General features: G+C 39.8%; 1 protein-coding gene across 14 annotated transcripts in view; it reads left to right on the forward strand.

The window, feature by feature from the left end:
* The window catches only part of tjp1b (tight junction protein 1b), a 59,456-nt gene that overhangs the window by 18,245 nt on the left and 21,802 nt on the right, over positions 1 to 19,409 (forward strand). The window contains exon 1 of one of the 14 annotated variants that reach the window (XM_044016617.1): positions 10,387 to 10,580. The exons of 12 other annotated variants lie outside the window; for them this stretch is intronic. The gene's annotated coding sequence lies outside the window, so the exon portion shown is untranslated. Of the gene's footprint in view, positions 1 to 10,386; positions 10,581 to 10,747; positions 10,950 to 19,409 lie in introns of those variants that run through there. One more of the 14 variants, XM_044016618.1, reaches the window with a different exon arrangement.

Genomic DNA, 19,409 nt, shown 5'->3' on the forward strand with positions numbered 1-19,409 from the left:
AAACACATTTGGTTTGAGCTTAAATGTCACTAATAGACACATGTCTTACATTCAAGATCACAATCACACTAAAATATCATGAAATATTCTAAGTGAATGCAGAGATTTGGTGTGTATAAATCAAGGCAGGCACAGTTATAAGTGATGCATGTGTGTTGTTGTCTTCAGAGAGTCAGACTCATGTTGTTAGCTGTGACCTGACTGTGATTTCATTTCAAATGCTCCAACTCAAATCCACTGGAACTGAGCTGTTTGAATTATTGATTAGTGTTGGTTTTAATATTATGTAAATATATTAAAATACCTTTCAGTGTAGCCTGAGAGTTTATGTCAAGTGCAAATGTAGACTTTGAGTTTAGCTGTGCTTTGTGCCACAGAGCTTGAATCCAGATTCATTAACAAGGCTTGAAGTGGACAAATTATATGTCTGACTCCATCGTGGCATTTAATAAAAGAGGGTCATTAAATCCTGAGGACAGCGGTGAGATTAGACATTTCTTTAAAATCGTAAAATGTCACCCTCATGCTGGAGACACTAGAGGGAAAACTAAAAAATGAGGACTCATCATCTTGGCACTATCTGTGTCTGTGCCAGGTTTTTTCACCAGTCCATTGAGAAAATGTTAATATTTTCACAAGATGAGTGAAAACCTGCTGCTGGTGGCGCTGGATGAAAACCAAGGGAGTCACCAGAGTCATTAGAGGCTGTAAGCTGGGCAGCTTGGATATACATCACAAAGTTGTTGAGGTGCAGAATTGCACAAATATGCAATAATGCCAAGCTGCTGGTGGAGGTAGATAAGAAGTAAGGGGATCACCAAAGTCATTCATCCTTATGCTGTCCCATTAAGTCTGCACAGAATGTCCCCATGCAACACTTGTTGAAATACTTCAGTCTGATACACAGTGGTGAACTGGATAACCATTAAAAATGTTATATATTATTATTTCAGTCAGAAAAAAATGGTCAAAAAAAAAAACACCTACATTTTAAATTCCAAATTCAGCTCTCATCCAGTAAACCTTACACTGATATAGTGGAGGTAAATGCTTTTAGGCTGTAAATGACAGATTAGTGGTGGCCTTGATTTTGAGCCCCCATTTTACACACACACACACACACACACACACACACACACACACACAGCCTAAGCCTTTATCTGAGTGTGCAAGTGCTGGGTAATATCACAGTATTCTCATACGCTCTGCTGTTTCGGTAAGTCATAGACACTGACTCTGTGACTTACTTGACTTATGACTTTTGTCTTTATGACCTGTCGCTCAGAGGACGCTTCAAATGGCCACTATTTCACCAGAGACTGAGAGATCGGGCTGAGGGCTAGTGGCCTCTCCACGGTATATTTCTTTTGTACAGGCTGTGTGTGCACTGGAGGAAAACTTGCTGACTTGCCCAAACTCAAATGCAGCTGATGGAAGTAACGGTCCGCCTTACAGTGAGTGATGAGACTGCAAGATGCTGAGCTGAGGAGCCGTTTCCATTGCATACTATACTAAAAATGTCACAACCGACACAATACTGCATTTGTGTCCCGGGATGATTTGCAGTCATTAAAATAAAAATCTCTCCAGATTTTTTTTTTTTTTTACAGAAAAGTGATAATATTAATCAGATTAGTATATTAATTTAGGCCCATAACCATCATTGCTCATCAGAGTGGAGCTAAATAATCAATAGTAGTTAAGACTTTGTTTGTATCGATTGCTCCTTTTGATTGCTTTTCTCTCTTGATGGTCAGGGGAGGACGTTGGCACGTGGCCCACTCCCGCTGTCATTTGCGTTGGCAAGCAGTGCACTTGTTCACAGAAAGCTTGAATCAGTTTTTAGTGCTAAGGCTGCAGAAAGCACAACAGAGATGAAGAGGGGAGGAATTACAGTTTTGTATGCACACAATGTCTTTGTGTTTAGTATAGATGTTATTTTCCAGCGACCAACACCTCCCTTCTGTTTCAAAGAGGCAGTGATGACTGTACATCTTAATGATGTGTGGAGATGCATCAGAGCAACTGTTAAACTAAAATGTTCTCTTCCTAATTTACAACACTAATCTCTGGCATCACAACACATAATATGATTTTACTTTAGCTGCCTTTCAGGATTATTTCTAAAAAAACAACAACAAAGTAATCCCTCTGTGTTCTGTGTGTATATGGTTTAGTGTGACTCACCTGTACAGTATGTGCAGTATATTTCATCATTGTAATGGGGGAAAGAAACATATTTATCACACAAAGAGTCTGCTGTGCAGCACTGGTGCAGTTGCTAAACTGAGGTTGCTGTTTTTGAGTTTTAGAAATGATCAGTGCACAATTGTTCCTGCCTTCTCAGCTATATTTTAGGAAATGTTAGAATAATGTTTACTGCAGAGGCCTTTAAGCAGGTAAGTTGCAGAGCGACTATGTGCCACTAAGCAAATATTAGCCCGAGAAGATACAACTGCTGCCAAGATGAAAAATGCAATTACATTAATTAGTCCTTAACAGATCAGGATCAGTCATCAAACTGGGCTTTGATGTCCTGATCTTACCTCTGTCTGCCCCATCCCATTTCTAAATTCCCATCCTTGGCTGCAGTCTGCCATGGACAGACGCCCCAACCACCACCAAAAAAGCCCCAGCGTAAGCATTTATTCACTGCTCAGTCTTTGGAAAGTGCTGCAGATGCATTTACGGAGAGAGCAACTGCAGCTGAATTAACCAATCTGCATATTCAGGGCCTGTTAGAAGGAGATTGTTCCTGTGTGATGGAGGTGTGGAGGTGCAGCGAGTGAAGGGCTGGACCTGCGTGAGACACGCCAACAGAGGCTGTGGAGAATAGAGCAGAGAGGCAGGAGCAGTGCAAGGAGTGGGGGGTGGGTGCAGGAAATTTATCATCACTAACTCTGTAGGAGGCCTGATTGGAAGGAGGAGGCGAGGGGAGTGAGGGAGGCACTATGAGTGGAGCAGCAGCTGATTTTTTCCCCCTAGGTGAGACAGGTCTGTTATGCAAAAAAGAGTCAGCTTTTTGTCCTATAGATGATGAGCCCTGGGGAATTAGTGGAGGAGACGGAGAAGGTTTGCCTGTGACCGTGAAGAGGAGATGGTCATGCATGAAGTGTGTAAAGGTGGCTTTCATTGAGGTCATGGCAGATGCTAAGTGTGTTTCTGGAGGCTGTGACTCAGGATCAAGAACCCCCTATGTGTCCGCTGATGGGGCATATGGCAGGTCACTGTCAGCATGCTGCACCCTGTGTATCTACATCATCAGAGCTTGACTTTATAGCTGTAGCAGCACTGCCATGTAAGATTTTTGCTTTTCTCAATATGAACAGATTATTTAGTGTTTTGCATGTTTTTGGGGTCATTCTCGTCTTATCATATCCATGTAGTATAAAGGTTTTAAAAAGACACACCTTGTTTTTACTCAGTAACTGCAAATATTGTACCTTCTAGTTTATGACTGAAACGTGTAGGACTGGTGATAAAGAGCTGAGCGGTCAGTTGTGAGTGGAAAATCTGAAGAGAATGACTTGCACCTCCAAACGTTTTTATGGTCAGCCTCACGTCCCTCATCAACAACAAATCATATCACGACAGAAGATTCAAACCCACATAAATCCCAACAGCTCTATTGACTTCCCCCGCCTGATATATGACATCAGTAAAATTAGATTAGTGAAAATGTCACACTAAACCAACATCGCACACAATTATTGTTTTGTTTTTGTTAATTCCAAACACACACAGTCCATGTCTATTAATGCCACAATAAGAGCCTTCTATTACAGTTGTGGCCTATTTTAAAGGAGGCCTTGTTGATCACATTATTCCACCCAGTTGAGCACTTGAGTGTGTGTGGGGGTCAAGTGAAGGACAACCAGCAGGATGATGTAATGTTGTAGGAAACAAGATGGTGGCCATGACGGGGGAAGTCAAGCATGAAGAATGAGACACTGGAATGGTTGTGCCGAGACAAGTTAATCAATCACCGGGTTTGATGCTCACAGATGTGGAGGCTCTGTGGATTATATTGTCAGGTGATTCATTATCGTGAGATGAACACATATGTGGGTTGTTTTTTTTCTGGAGGAGACATTTTGTGTTTGTCCAAAACTAAAATAAGACGTTACAGACGATAAATGACAACTGTGCCATGTTGTAAACTGCAACTGTACCTGTTACAATTATTTTCGTATCTAATAATATACATATTCTGTAGATGTTACTGTCTTTGTCTTTCGTTGTTATCATTTTAACTTTAATTTTAATTTTAATTTAAGTTTAATAAATGTAAATCAAAACGTTCTATAGTCTTAATTGACATTGGTAAATTGACCAAGTAAGAGTAATACAGTTGTTACGTTACATTACAATTACATTTATATTGATATAAAACAGAGAAAAGCAGGAGATGCTAACATTTAGTGAGCTATACCTGCAAATGTTGAAGAATGAATATTATTTTAGCTCTATTGTTTGTCCTCATGCCAGATTGAGGAAATAGTCTTGTGACAGTGAACATGTCACTATACAGCAGCACTTTACACCATGTGGTGGAGGACCTAATTTCCTGAGTTGTGTTTGAGAATGAACAAAAAGGAGATGTGCGTGTGCTGGGTCAGTGGCGTGTGAGTGTGTCACACAGCCTGGCATGTTGCTCGACATGTAGGATGTATGTTGATGCCCGGGGAGGCGCCATATGCCGTTAAGACTCAGGAGAGTCCCATCATAGTGAGCCCAGGGTTGAACAACCACAGCTCTTTCTTGTGTCTCCCTCTGTCACCTCATGCACACATCATCAGCCAGCAGAGGTTGAAATCACGCAGGTCCCCTGTCCTCACGCTGGTTTTTCGTGCCACCATAAATAACTTCTCGTATGAATTTGTTCTTGCATGGCTTGACAAGATGAAGAGTGTACCTGAAGGCCTGCAGAGGGCAGAGTTTTACTACCTAAATGCACATCCATGTTTTTACATGTGATGGACAGAGACACAGAGAAGGGAAGGGTTGTTTTTTTGAACGTGCAGTTCTTCTGTTGGATGTTGGGTTTGGGTGTTGTTGTATTTTGTTTTGTGGTGATCAACATATTATTGTTGGAAACAGTGGGCACTGCAGCCACTAGCATGAGCAAAAGTGTTTGTTTAAGGTCTATTGAAGCTCATGTGGTTTGGGTTTTTGCCAAGCAGGCAAACAGACACAGTAAGCTCCCCACTCATTTGATTTATTGCAGTGGGGGAAACCTTGCACTGTACACTATGTTAAAAATAAATGATGCCAGGTTTTTTTTTCCTTGTTGACTTTGTCAGCGAGTCAAGCTGTTAGTTGTGACAAAATTCATTTCCACTTGAATTGTGAAGCAGGATCGTATTGTGTGGCTTCTTTCCGCAGTGCGGTAAATTACCCCTGGGTGCTTTTTCTCCCTTTTTCCTGCTGTCTCCGTTACCCCCATCATCTGCCCTCCACAGTAGCCCTCAGCCTGTTTTGAAGAGAGCACCTGATCCCAGACCAACAAGGCTCCTGATTGCTTCACTCTCATCCTGAGTGAGGTTGCTCTCCTGGGGAAAATCCATGAATAGACAACCACTTATGAAGCCAAACCAATTTAAAGGTCTGTTTAATGGGAAATAAAATATAACAGTCGCTTCATTAAAAATGTAACCGCTAGTACACATCACAGTTCATGCTACAGTTATTCCACTCCACTATAATAACTATAATAGTACTAATGTCATGTGTTTTTGAACAACACTGTGTAGAGTTGTGAGGCACTCCAGTGTTTGGATAATTAACACAGATAATTAAACAGATGTCTGTGGAAATCATAGGTCTGCAGTCTATGTTCTGGGCCTGTGTTTAAAGACAAACATTTTTGTTGCTAAAATCCTCTCTGCCATACATGCATCCACATTAACTGATTGGAACTGTTCATCTTTATTAGCATTTGTGCTCCCGTCCTGGGATAAACTACTTAGGTGATTGCTTCTTTGCTACGGTGCATAATGCTGTAGGGTGATCTAGGATTTGGATGTCGGTTGCCTGTTGTCACATGATCTGCAGGCTGGGGATGTGAGGTCATTTTGGGTCAGCTGATATGTCTGAGCTCTTAGTCGTTGGTGGGAAAATAAGACGGAGATTAAAGGTTCATTCAGGGAATCCTGGAGGGAAAAAAAGGATTTCCCTCCTGCACATGGTTTCTGATTTTAGCGCTCATGTTTATGAATCAATAAACCCAGATGTGTGCTTTGTCAATTACAGCCTTCACAGTGTCAGATGGCATTTGTCTTGGCCTCATTTATTACATTGCTATATCATATTCTATTAAATATCTGCCTGAAAGGATGAGTAAATCAGAAATGTGACACTTATGTAATAGAGGGCTATTTTATGTAGTAATTCACATGAAAAGAGTTGTTTTGCACAAAATGATCTGCACATATATACATATGCGTTTACAAGACTGACATGGTTTGGTGTACGTTCATATTTATGAATTATATAATTTATTCTGATTTAGTTGTTTTGTTCAATCTATTCTATGCAGTGTGCTTCTCGTGGCAGCCGAATGACACAACCATTATTATTATTATTATTAATAATAAAATGTATAAATGAATTCCATTTGAACTGCAGAAAATAAACAACACAGAAAAATAAATACAGCAAAATCATGTAGTGAATGTAATGCTCTTGATATATAAAGAGATAAGTATGCTTTGGTGGTACATGTGGTACAATCACACACTATAGAAATCAGCTGCTGCTAAGCTGGACAGAGATCCAGAGGATGCAGCTAAACTGTCTCCTGCATGCTTCTGCTGCATTTTACTGCTGTACTGTACTGTACTGTACTGTCTATCCTCAGCTCTTCTTCACTGAGGTCATACTTCTTTATTCCATAAAGGATGTTCTTTTACTGCTGACTTGACAAAATATGTCATGTGTGCTAGATCGTACAGTATAGGCCCTACTCTGGCTCTCCTCCGCTCTGAATGTGCTGCACCATGTCATCACGCGAAATGTTGTCCGATGAATTATTGTCCTCAACTAATGGTTTGGCTGTCACGTCAGGTTGCTGCTTTGTCATGTTAGAGGTCAGCGATACTGACAGAGGGCAACATAGAAATCCTAGAAACACAAGCATCTTTACAGTAGCCAGTGTACTTTAATTTGTCAAACCATTGATTTGATAACAACATAAGAAGCACAACAATATGAGTAGGCTATCATCTTGCAGCTTTAGCATTATGGTGTCACATTATATCATCTTTTCTCACACACTGCTATTACACAAATACATGTATTTCCCACCACTGCAGTGCTACTGTATAACGTGTGTCATGACAAGTCAATAGCTGCAGTTATTAAAGCTCATTGACAGTCACGCCAACCTTTGCTTAGTAGACTGTTTTCCTGACCTGCACAGCTGAGAGGTGACTCACTCACCATCAGGGGCAGTGCACGCTAAAAGCCAACCTGCTGTGAATTTCTAATTTGCCTTTCCACTCGTGTGATTTGCTCCTGCAGCCTTGGTCTGGTTTAGATGCTGACTCTGTGTGTGAACGTGATAAGGGGAGAGTGAGAGGCTGCATAATTCTGTTGCACGGCATGTGAAACTCCCTCTGTGCTGCCGTAGCCAGTGATGCAAACACTGCTGTAGCATTAACAGAGGGTATTTCAAGGGCTTTAACAGAGATATACATTAAGCAGCCTAATCCACATTAAAGCCAGCTCAGTCATGCACATATGCAGATGGTAAAAAGTGCACAATCATGCATTTCTGAAAGCACGTTTTTATATTATAGACATGTAGCGTCAGCCAAAGGTCTGTGTGTTCATGTTTATTTGTGTGGATTATCCTTTTAATTGATGACACATGCTGCTCTTCATCATATTTTGTTTCCCCACAGGATATGTACATACACGTTCCCTAGTTTATCTAATTCCTATGACCTTGGCCAACTCACATTTTTCTATTCAAGATGCCCCCTCCCCTTCTTCTTCTGTTCCTCCAATGGAATCTGCCGCGAGTCTCCTTACGTCAGCAACATTGCAGGACCTCTGTGCTCCTCAAGCATTACATTCAGCCCCTATCTTCTCCTCCGCTCATTAGTGCCAGAGGTAGAGGTGACAAGAACGGTCACACAATCTCAAAGTGATTAAATACACAACAGAATATGCTGCAGAGAATTAGATTCTACTGGATATGCCAGCACACAAATAAAGTACATGTGATAGAGTCTTAAGAGTGGGGTTTGGTGCAGTGCACATTTACATTCTACAGTATATTGATTAAATCTGTTTACCCCATGGGAAAGGAGTATTGAGCATTGGGACTGTAGGGTGGATTTAACTTCTATCCTCTGCATTTTAAATGACTTTATGCAGCATGTCATTACTACCTAAGTAGCCTACCTCAGCTTTCTCAATAAAGAGTTTATGTTTGCTGTAGTTAGTCTTATCTAAATCGATGTTTGCATTCAACACAATTTAAGTTTAAAGTAAAATATCCTTATCATCCCACATCCCTCATCATGAACAATGAATCTTTTCCTCGTCCTGTCCTCCAATTCAAGGGATGTCCAATCAATGAATGCTTTTCATCGCCATAATACAGGTTGCAAAGGCAACAACGACAACTAGATATCTATTTAAGTCCAGGAGCTAAAACAGTCTTTGTAATTACATAATTAAAAAAGCTAAAAATAATCGTATGAAGAACAGTTTTGACCGTACATGAGTGTGTGTGCCTAAGGGGAAAGGTTGCTGTACTCTCATTATAAACACAGCTTTAATCCTCTCACTGATATATTAGCTCTCTGTTTGATCAGAATGCTTGTTAAAGCTATTGTAAGTGATTTCTTACATCACACGCAACAAATGTGAAGCTTTTGATGCATCGTGTGTACACCGGAGGTTCTCCCAAAGATCCTGTGAAAGATAAAAAAACAAAACATTTCAGGGACCCTGTGATGCATTTTCATTTTAATAATTTGACAGTACATTTATTTTAAGTGGTTATCATAATAGTAAAAACATAGATCCCAAGACATAACAGCTACTTACTCAATTAAAGTGACGGTATTTTGAGGGCAACTCTGTTGATATTATACATAAAATCAGCCAATGTAAAAAACATACTCCCTCCTCCCTCCATGCAATATGGGGATTAGTTAAATTGTCCATAGGTGTGACTGAGTGTGAGAGTGAATGGTTGTTTGTCTCTATGTGGCCCTGTGATGGACGGGCGATCTGTCCAGGGTGTACCCTGCCTTTTGCCCTGTGTCAGCTGGGATTGGCACCAGTGACCCCCGCAACCCTCATGTGGAGGATAAAGCGGTAGAAGATGGATGGATGGATGGATTATTGAGTTAATACCAAAATCGACCAATACCACTTTCTATTATTCCTAATTCTGTTATTGCCAGGGTTAGCACCACCAGGGGGCACTACATGGTATTTTCTGTTTAGCACAGAGCAACATAAATAAATAGTTTTCTTCTATTTCTACTAGCTTGGTGAACAGAAACAGGTTAGAGTTTACATAAAACAGTATTGGAATTTCTGTTTATCTGCAGTTCAGGCTTTTGAGAAGACACTTTTCAGTTTAATAATATTTGTGCTGTTTCCTTCTATTGGTTCAGGATTTAAATTTTTCTACACCTCAGTAAACACTGCTAAAAAAATCCCGCCACATTTTCTACATGGCCAGATTGTATTATTTTATTAACTAAATGTAGCAATTAACTTAAAAAAAAAAATCGATTTTGGATAAATGTCAGACTGACATGTGAGCTACATTGATTTTGGAAATATGACTCGTGAGAGTTATTGTCCTAAGAAATGTATCATTCACTTGTGATGTAAGAGAGAAAGAAAAACGTAATTGTCAATATTAGTGAAATGCAGTACTACAGTAAATCAAATTGCACCTAAGTAAAGCGATAAAAAACGAATTGTGACAAAAGCATGTCACCCCAACTTTATTTAGTGCTCTGTTGTAAATATGTTATATACTATTAACATGTTTATAATTATGACCCATTGGTCTAGTGATTATTTCTATTCCAAAACATTTTTGTCTACATAAGACTCCTCATGCAGTCATTTCATCCTTGCGCCATGGTGTTTGCCTCAATAATTGATGGATAAAAATAAATGGCAGATTATGTCATATCCAATTCATGCATGTATGCACCAGGAGCCGATAAAACTCGATCGGAGCGTTTTCACCCTCAATGATAAACGTGTGTTCTCACGCTGGAATGGCGCTGCTGATGATGCTGGATATTTGCTGCTGCTGCTGCTGCTGCTGCGGACAGTCCGGCAGCCTCCTCTCCGCATCCCTGCTCTCCCCCCCGCCCCCCGCGGACAAACGGGAATGGTTTCTTCCAGGCGAACCTGTCACTGTCACCGCGGCAGCCGAAGCGTGAGCGCAGAGGGGGGAGACGGAAGGCTACAACCACTGCCTGCCATTGCAGTGCGGCGGCGGCTGCTGCTCTGGAGCCACATATAAGCAAGACCTTTACAATTTCTATTCCTAAGATTTTCTCAAGCACGCCGCGAGGATCGTCTTTTTTGAGAAGGTGAATTGGTTTTGCAATTTATCCGTGAGTACAGTGGTTGGGAGAGTGTGTTTTGCTGTGGCAGCAGGAGATGCCTGGATGCGTGCGTCCCCCAGTGGGTACGAGCCAACGATAACGGTGCAAGCAAGCCGGGGTAACTTGGCTATTTCACTGCTAGCGAATTGCATCTACGCGCTATGCTAAGCGGTTAGCTCGTTGCCCCAAAACGCTACGACTGTCTTCTAATTGCAAGCACGAATGAGGATGTGCTGTCGTCCCGACGAATGGTGGAGCTTGTCAATGCGGTATTGTTAGGTCACAAAACGACGTACGGTCGAGCTGTCATCGGGCGGACGGGTTGTTCCGACGTCAAGTGCGCGGAGCGTCCAGGTAACGTTAGCAGGGATGAGTTAGCCTAGCTGCTGGAACAAAATGTCGGCCAGCTTTGGATTGATTTGACCAAGGGGGTATAACGGGGGTTACAGGATTTATTGCCTGCCTTCTAGATGCAAGGAGGGGGCGATAACTTGAAGTCACCAGATAGAAATATGACGTTGATTTTTAAAATAAAACATAGGGAAGGTCATTCGGTAGCTAACATTGTTTTGATGGAGGTCTTTTAGTAAAGCCGGAGTGGGCTTATGCTAGGTAGCTGTTGGCTAACGGTAGCCCGTTAGCTGATTTTAGTGACTCAGAAAAACTTGCTTGTCTGTTTAGTTCAACCAGCTTTGATAGGAAAGCGCTGTCGTGTTAAGCGTGTGTGTGGACTGGTCTGTGTAGTGTTTGGCTTTTCCTCAGCTGAGCTTATACTGTCATACCTTCTATTTTCACTTCCATCAGAACTAATGGATCACTGCTAACATAAACTTAAAAGCATCAGTCTTCACCTGTTGATTATCGGCAATATCGTCTTGTTCCGTCATAGTTTTTCCTCTCATCTGTAATTTCAAAGAATATGAATTTTATTTGAAACTTTTCTATGTAAGTCTTAATGCATCACATCATATTGATACTTCTTCACTATACAAATAATAAGATACTGTAAATTGGTTAATGACCATATCTGCTGTGAAAAATTATCAATGTGTCCTAATACTTATTTGATGGAACAAGAATGGTATTCAGTTGAGATCCTGAAACACTGTAGTTGTATCTGGTTTGTTTACAGCTAGGGCTGTATGGTATGGTTAAAACAATTACGTAGAGATCATTTGATTAGAGCTTGTGATTGCAGTATGATTTTTGTTTAACGTTGCATCTTAAGTTTCATTATAATTATATTTCTGGGATTGGCATCAGCGGCCCCATGGCATGTGAAGATTAAAGTGGTACACGATGAAAGAATTAATAATATAAATACATTTTTGAGCTGTTTTGTTACATTGTCATTGTTGTTTTATTTTACGATTGCAATTAATTGTGCAGCCCATTTACAACTGATAACAGGCTTTGATTTTAAAGGCATCTAAAAATAAAACACATAACATTGAGTATTAGTACCTCCTTAACTGTAGCAGATGTATTATCTCCAAAGGAAAGAACAAGGATTTATTATGGGTTGCTTTGTAAATGTGTCATTACTCATCCTTATGACTGTTAAATAATTTGAAATGGCAGTTTGGAGGGCAACAGATATATCAAATTAGGTGGAGGACTTATGATACAGATGTTAGACATTTAATTGAATGAATACATTTATTGTTCATTTAAATAATTGAAATGGTAGTCAACTGAGTTATCTTGCATGTGGAAGGACATGTATGAATTTTGCTTACTTTTGTTAACAGCAGTTTTGTAGAGTATTTCTCCAGACACTTGTTTGTAGGGGCTCAGGTTATAACAATACCACATGGCAACATGGTGCATTATGGAGAAACTATTAAACCTTAGGTTTAGGTGTGTAAGCTATGTTTGAGAAAATACGCTCATATGTCTATTCTTTTTTCAAATAAGTTGCATTTTCTTTTCTACAATGCAGCATTCCATCTCTAGCTTTATGTCCACTTAAGTATTATTCTGCATATTGTTCATTGTTGCTTATTTGGCACATGTGAATTACACAGCAACATCTCAGAAGGGCAACATTTGTTCAGTGGTAACGGTTCCATAACGTCATCATGTGATCGGAATGTACTGTACGATTGTTATTATTTTTTCCATGTTTCTCTATACAAACTGTATCCATGGACAAAATACTTTACAATTAACATGTCAACCAGCATATACATCTTAAGGTCTTATCAAGGACAGTGTATGGTCCTGGTTTTAAATGGCTGGTGAAGTATCCTCTTTTATTCCATAGTTTCTTATAGTTTTTAGATTCCCTGGATTTTAGGCTACTTTTTAAAGATAAATCAAGTTGTTGCTGGTGCCTTGGACATTTAAAGGTCATTCCTCTGATATATGGCTAAGGTTGCAACTTCTTAGCAAACACTTCTTAAAAATATGACATTCAATTCTTTGCTGCCACAGTACAGAAATACTCCATGTGTTTAAATTATGGTCACTGCTACAGCTTCAAATACAAAGGGCTTCTAATACTGACTTTTGCTTATGTAAATCAAGCCCATTCCAAAGGAGTGTGGAATTATTAAGATAAAGAGGCTCACCACATCACACATCAATCACATTAGAGCGTGGACCTTCTTTCCCTTGTAGCCCTGAAACATCCCTTATCTATACTGTTTTTCACTGGCTCCGTTGTCCTCATTTCAATCACAGACTGGGGGAGGTGGGGTGCGGGTCAGTGCCTCAGCTTATCAGCACATTCCTGCCCTCCTGTGTGCTTTGTGTGGGGCACTGATAACTTCCACAGGGCTGAAATAGTTCAGGGGCTGATTTCTGGGTCCATGTGTTCTGGTCATGATCACTATGGCCCCTTTACATCTGGCATTAGAATGCAACAGTTAGATCAGATGGCACTTTACCACATGCATTTACATTTGAGGTAATTTGGCCACAAATTACCTCAAATAAATGGTAATTTAGCTGCATAACTGCTAGTATTTGTAAGTTTCTCAGAGGGTAAATAAAATGGTGATGTGTTCACAACTTCCATCATTACAAAATAGGGAAAGTATTTGTTACTCCACTGAACAACTTTATATTTTAAAAGCTTGGTTAAATTAGCAAAGTATGAAACACCTCAGTCTAAATGTGTAGTTTTGTGCAATTTGTGTGTTTTTATTCTCCACACAGTACAGTTTTTTGTCACATGACAACAGAAAAGCAAATGCAGAAAATTAGAAATACAAAACATTCCCATGACATATTACATGGCACCAATATGATGATATTCAATTAATGTTGTAATAACAGTTAGTAACCATCCATCCATCTTCTACCCCTTTATCCTCATCCTCTAAAAAATTGAATTTGTGCACTTGTTAATGACAGTGTTTATCACTTGGAATATTGTGTAGACCTAGTGCCTTCCTTCAGTTTGTAAAATTAAACCCATCATTGCTACTAAAACACCATTTTACTCTTCATGCATACCCAAAGCACAGTTGAGTGTTTGGTTTGTTTTTTTATCTGCCACTGAGACATTGCATTCAATGATTCATGTCCTCTTGTCACATGAACTGCCCATCACCTTATCCCACAGATATTTGTGGCTTTTGTGACTTTGTCCTTTCCCTTTTCATTTCCCCTAGACATGTTTGTGCTATGTCACCAATTTGAGTAAAAAGAACTTGTATTGTATCTCTAGTATCAATACCTCAAACAGAAAGTGTAACTCAACACTGCAACAAAAACCAGCTGCTGCACAAGATATTGAGCTGTAAACAAAAGTTTTTTTTACCCTATAGGATTCAAAGCTTTTGGACATACATCAGTTTATTTTTAGAAAAGCTTAATTTTAGATGCACAATTTCTATCTCCACGATAAACATTAAAATTAGTACTAGATTTCACTTACATCAATTTGTTTCGGCCACCATTCCAGTTTATGTGATGATCCAGAAGAAAATGATGAGCTATGGGAAAGTGTAATCACACTTCTAAAATTATAAAAACAAAAAACTGCTGCACGGCTTAGGTTCTGTACGTGCCTGTTTTTATGGAGACTCTGCCTCAAAGGTATCACATTACGTATGATTTTTTTAACCATTGAGATTAAAAGTTATTTTTAGAATGAACAAGTGCCTGTTGCATATTAAAAAAAACTTTTTTCTAATCACATAAGGTTATTTTTGAGGATTTACTCTTACAGGAACTTCACTGGGAGAATGCCCTTTTCAGTTGGAAAGCAGCCTTCTTTATAGCATCGCACTTTAGGTGTTTTTATCCTTGAAGCAGGCATGCAGTCATTGTGGTGTGCATGTGAGTAAACTGAGCCATTTAAGTAGGTAATTAGAATAATCAGTCCTTACAAACAGCCTAGGCTTTCCTTGGTCTTCTCTGGAGTGGACAGTTTGTCTACTGGTTTCTATTCAGAAATAGCCACATGATGTGCGATTAGTCTAGTGAAAGTCTGTTAGCTATAACGCCCGCGGCAGGGAATACCCACTTAGATGTTGATGGTGTCCCAACTGTTTAACTGTTAAACATCACATCTTAATCATTCAAAATTCTTGTCTATAAATTGTCGGACTGCTAATTATGAACATTCCCTCTCCATGTGTTTTGGTTTATGTGTAAATAATTGGGGGCTGGAAGGCAGAAGGAGGCAGAGAATCTGTCAACACTCTCCGGCTCTACTCTGAGCGATGTAAATTTAACTTGTCCCTACACCAGCAGTGGCTCTGTCAGGCCTGTCCAACTCCATCATTATCATGACTGAGAAGTGGGATGGCATAACCTACATGGCCTTGGTTTCCTGATTAGTCAATATATTTGTGTGCTAAGATGAATATGTGCAAAAATTAGTAACTCTTTATGTATTGATATCTGTTCGACCTTTAACGCAGATTGTGATTTCATAGTATCACGGGTTGGCAAAAAACATAAACTCCCCTCCTATTGTTGCATTTTGTGTATTCATTCAGTGTCTGCTCCTGCACAGACACAAACAAGCAAATGGCAAGTGCATCCATGTCTGTGGTTATGATTGCTGGAGAGAGCAAGACAAAGACAGGCTATGCAAATGATGCCCTAACATAAAACTGTATCTGTAATAGCGATCTAATAAATGTCAAACATTTGATTTGTAATAAAAGGTCATGTGCTCCAGGCAATAAATGGCGTCTTAGTTCATGAGGTTGAGTAGATAGATCATATTTTTGTTTTATTCTAAGGCAGCCTGATTGTTATGTGGACAGCCCTGTGGTCATATGACACAGTTGAATGGAATGCATAATAACATGTTGCCACATTAGTAGAGAAATACAGTACCACCACTGCAGAGTTACCTGTCCTCTCAATATGACCAGTATGACATAGGTTGCATTGCATAGGCAGCCTTGATATATGAGCGAGACATTATTTTGAATGCAATGTATATTTGTAGGTAATTGCGCAATGTATGTTATTTTCCCAATAATGCCATCTTAGTATGGTTGTCACTTCTTATATTTTATGTAATTCCCTGTTGGGGTCATTAGTCAGAAGCTGTGGATTAAATCCGATTGAACTACTATAATAGCCACTGAAGCAAAATAATAGACAGGTGACATTTTAGCAGCCTCAAAAAGTTGCAATTGAATCAAAAATATTAAAAGGCTGTTAACAAGACAGCTGTTGTTTTGCTCTGAGCATCCTTTTGTGGTGTGTGTGTCGGAGATAATACACTTCCCTTTGCTTTTCTCTCATCCTGGCTCCTCATTTTCCCTTTCTCTGGTTTGGTTTCAATTTGCTGTGTTTGCAACATGTTAAATATGATTACAGTGAATGTGTTTATGTCTTCAGGTGCAGTATGAACGAAGTATCATGTCGTCATGCTTTATATTTTCGTGACTACTGGCTGTCAAAGAGCTAATCTTGTATGGAATTTAATTTATGCATGCAGTGCAGCACACCTGGATAGGAGGGGCTTAAATATGCAGCGAGAAATGATAAATTCTGTTCTATTCTGTTCAATGTGGCAGCTCAAGGGTTAAGTCCAATACAGCAGTTTACACTGCGGATGGATGTTCGCTAGTACGGAGGAGTCCCAGGCTGTAGCGGAACTGCAGATCCCACACAGATCGCTGCCAAGCCAGATGGGATTTGCCTCGATCCCATGAGTGTGTAAGGAAAGAGCAAAAGGAGGAAAAAATTCTGAAGAAAGATGTTGGGAGGAGACACACAGCTGTGCTGGGCAGAGGAGGTGGTAGAGTGTAGCTGCAGGGTGCGTTTCGTAACCCCTCACCTGTGGTCGTAATTTCAGTTGTTTCATAGCAAGGGAAGAAGAAAGAAAAAGAAGGTACGGGCACCTCTCATCCCTGATTGGTGCCGTCATGCACTGAGGCTTTCAATGTGCATATACAGGAGTCTCCGGCTGGATTTACTGAGAGGCAGCTGAAGGTTTGAGAGGCTTTCATCAGCGTCCTATGTTATGAGCAGGATGAACTGATGTAAGTATGCATCTGGTTTTATCTGCATCCTTAAGCAATGAGCTAGAGAGATGACGGACTTAGATTTAAGTTAATGAAGCCTTTACATAATGCAAGTGTGTGTCTTCTTTGGATGTAATGGTTGGTGATTAAGTTTTATGTCACAGTTAATAGGTATTATGTCTTGACCTTCTCATTACTCGCGCAGTGCTGCGTCTCTGCTACTCTCTACCCTCCATTAGAGGTCTGCAGTACAGTGTCTAACCGTGTTGTGCAGAGTGTCACTCATGTCTCACGGGACCTTCTGGTGTTAAGGCAAAGGCCTTCATTTGCATCTGAATATGTTCCTTGAACTCATGGAGGTGGGGTTTAGCAGTTGTCAGCACTCTTGTGCCGATCGTTCAATTTCTGAAGTCATCAATCATCTTACTCTACTTGTTTGCTGCTTTACTGCTGGTAGCCTCAATGGAGTGTGATCCTGTTGTTTTCTGTCTCTGGCTGCAGTGCAACTTGCACACTGTTCTGGAAGTATTCTTTTTTAGATTAGGCGATTTGTTGATTGCTGGCAAACTCGTTTGCTGTAATGTAATGTTTAATGTTTATAATATTCAAATGACTGAGGCATTCTGATTGATTACTTAGAAATGGTCATGTGGGGACCAACTGGTGATTATGTCAACCATAATAATGTGAACATACATTTTGAAGCTTCCAGCATCGTGATCAGGCTGGTGCGATCATATTTTCCTCTGAATTGGACCAAAATTCACAAAATGAACACCATGTTCTATTAATTACCCCCTAATTTGCAATACTTAAAAGTTTTCATGAAAACATTTACAAATGTTGTGAATCAAGTGAGAAGGTAGAGTCATTTTCACATAAACATGGTCATTTTGAAACCAGACAGTGACCGTGTTTGCTTCAATGAGGAATACTTTTTAATATACAGTCTATGGTGGGGAAGTAGTGGAAAATATATTTAAATTAAGTGCCAGTCTGTGTAAGACATGATTGCAGTACTTGGACTTCATTTAATATTTCAGAAAATGTCTTTTCTCTGTCTTTTTTCAGACTACATACAAGACCACGGAGAAGTAAATGTAATGTCTTTACTGCATTGCATCATTTGTTTCAGTCCATCTGTAGCATTTAATACAAAAAAAGGTTATTAAATGTTCTCCTGGTGTTAATGTTGCAAGTCTCCCTTGAATCACTTTGTTGCAGTATCACAACAGCAGACTTAATGAGAGCTATTTTTAGACACTTTGCTCCCAGAGGGTCAAAACTGAATAAGGTTCTGCCTCTCCTCTTTACCATACTTCAGCACAAAATCTATTCTCATAGTTGGAGTATTAAACGCCTCAACATATTGCCTCTCTGAATTATGATTTTGTTTTCTGCTGAATAGAGAGTAGGAGATCCTGCACTCTTTAATTTCAATGAAACATCATCTTAGCACGCAATTTCATGGGTCCTTTTAGGTTAGTGATGACTCAGTGCATATGAAAGATTACACTGGTATTGGGGATGATCATATTTGTCAGTGAACTGATATAATTCATTGAGAACTAAAATAAAGAATCAACAAATAACAGATAAAAAATCAGACTCCGTCTCTGTCTGTTAGTTCAACACAACCTGTTGATGTGTGATGAGCCCTTTTCTATTTACAATTTTATTGATAAACAAACAAGAACGTATGCAGATGTACGTGTTAATTTGTGTTTTAGTAGATCAAAAATTGTTACTATATGATTATAGAAGAAAATATTTACTTTTGACGTGACAAAAGAAACATCACTTACAGGTTGAGGATCAACATAGCTCCAGATGGTAATTGTTTCTTCTTTAAACTCATGACCCATTCATTAGTGAAGCCCTATGTTGATTTAAATTAGTATCCTAAAATGCTGGTGATTGGCCATTTCATAGACATGCCTCAATAGTGCGTTGTGGCTGCAGAGGAATAAACCACAGAAGGCTTATTAAACTTTTTTGTATTGTCTCAACGCAGTCCAAGCTTTCCCTTTACTTCCTCCACTTATAGCAGTGTGGTCCATCTGTGATGTTGTACTGGCTCCCAGGTTGGTTGGTTGTAATCCCCCAAGCACGACCCAACTGATATGATGTGCCTCCACCGTGGAGCGGCTGCCAACTCTGGCTCTGACTTGTGGCACAAAGCCTCTGTTGGCACAAGCTGTTTGACCATAAAGGGCAAACACAAGAGTGCCACAAAAACTCATCAGTCACTGGATGCTGACACGACTTAACTGCTAACTGTACACAGGAGTGGTGTAGAGCGAGTCTCCAGAGTTTGAATGTAACTATGGGAAACGTTTTGGTTTCTGTAATATTTTTTTGGGAGACAAGT

This window comes from Solea senegalensis, unplaced genomic scaffold, assembly GCF_019176455.1.
Source record: "Solea senegalensis isolate Sse05_10M unplaced genomic scaffold, IFAPA_SoseM_1 scf7180000014697, whole genome shotgun sequence".
Classification (NCBI taxonomy): domain Eukaryota; kingdom Metazoa; phylum Chordata; class Actinopteri; order Pleuronectiformes; family Soleidae; genus Solea; species Solea senegalensis.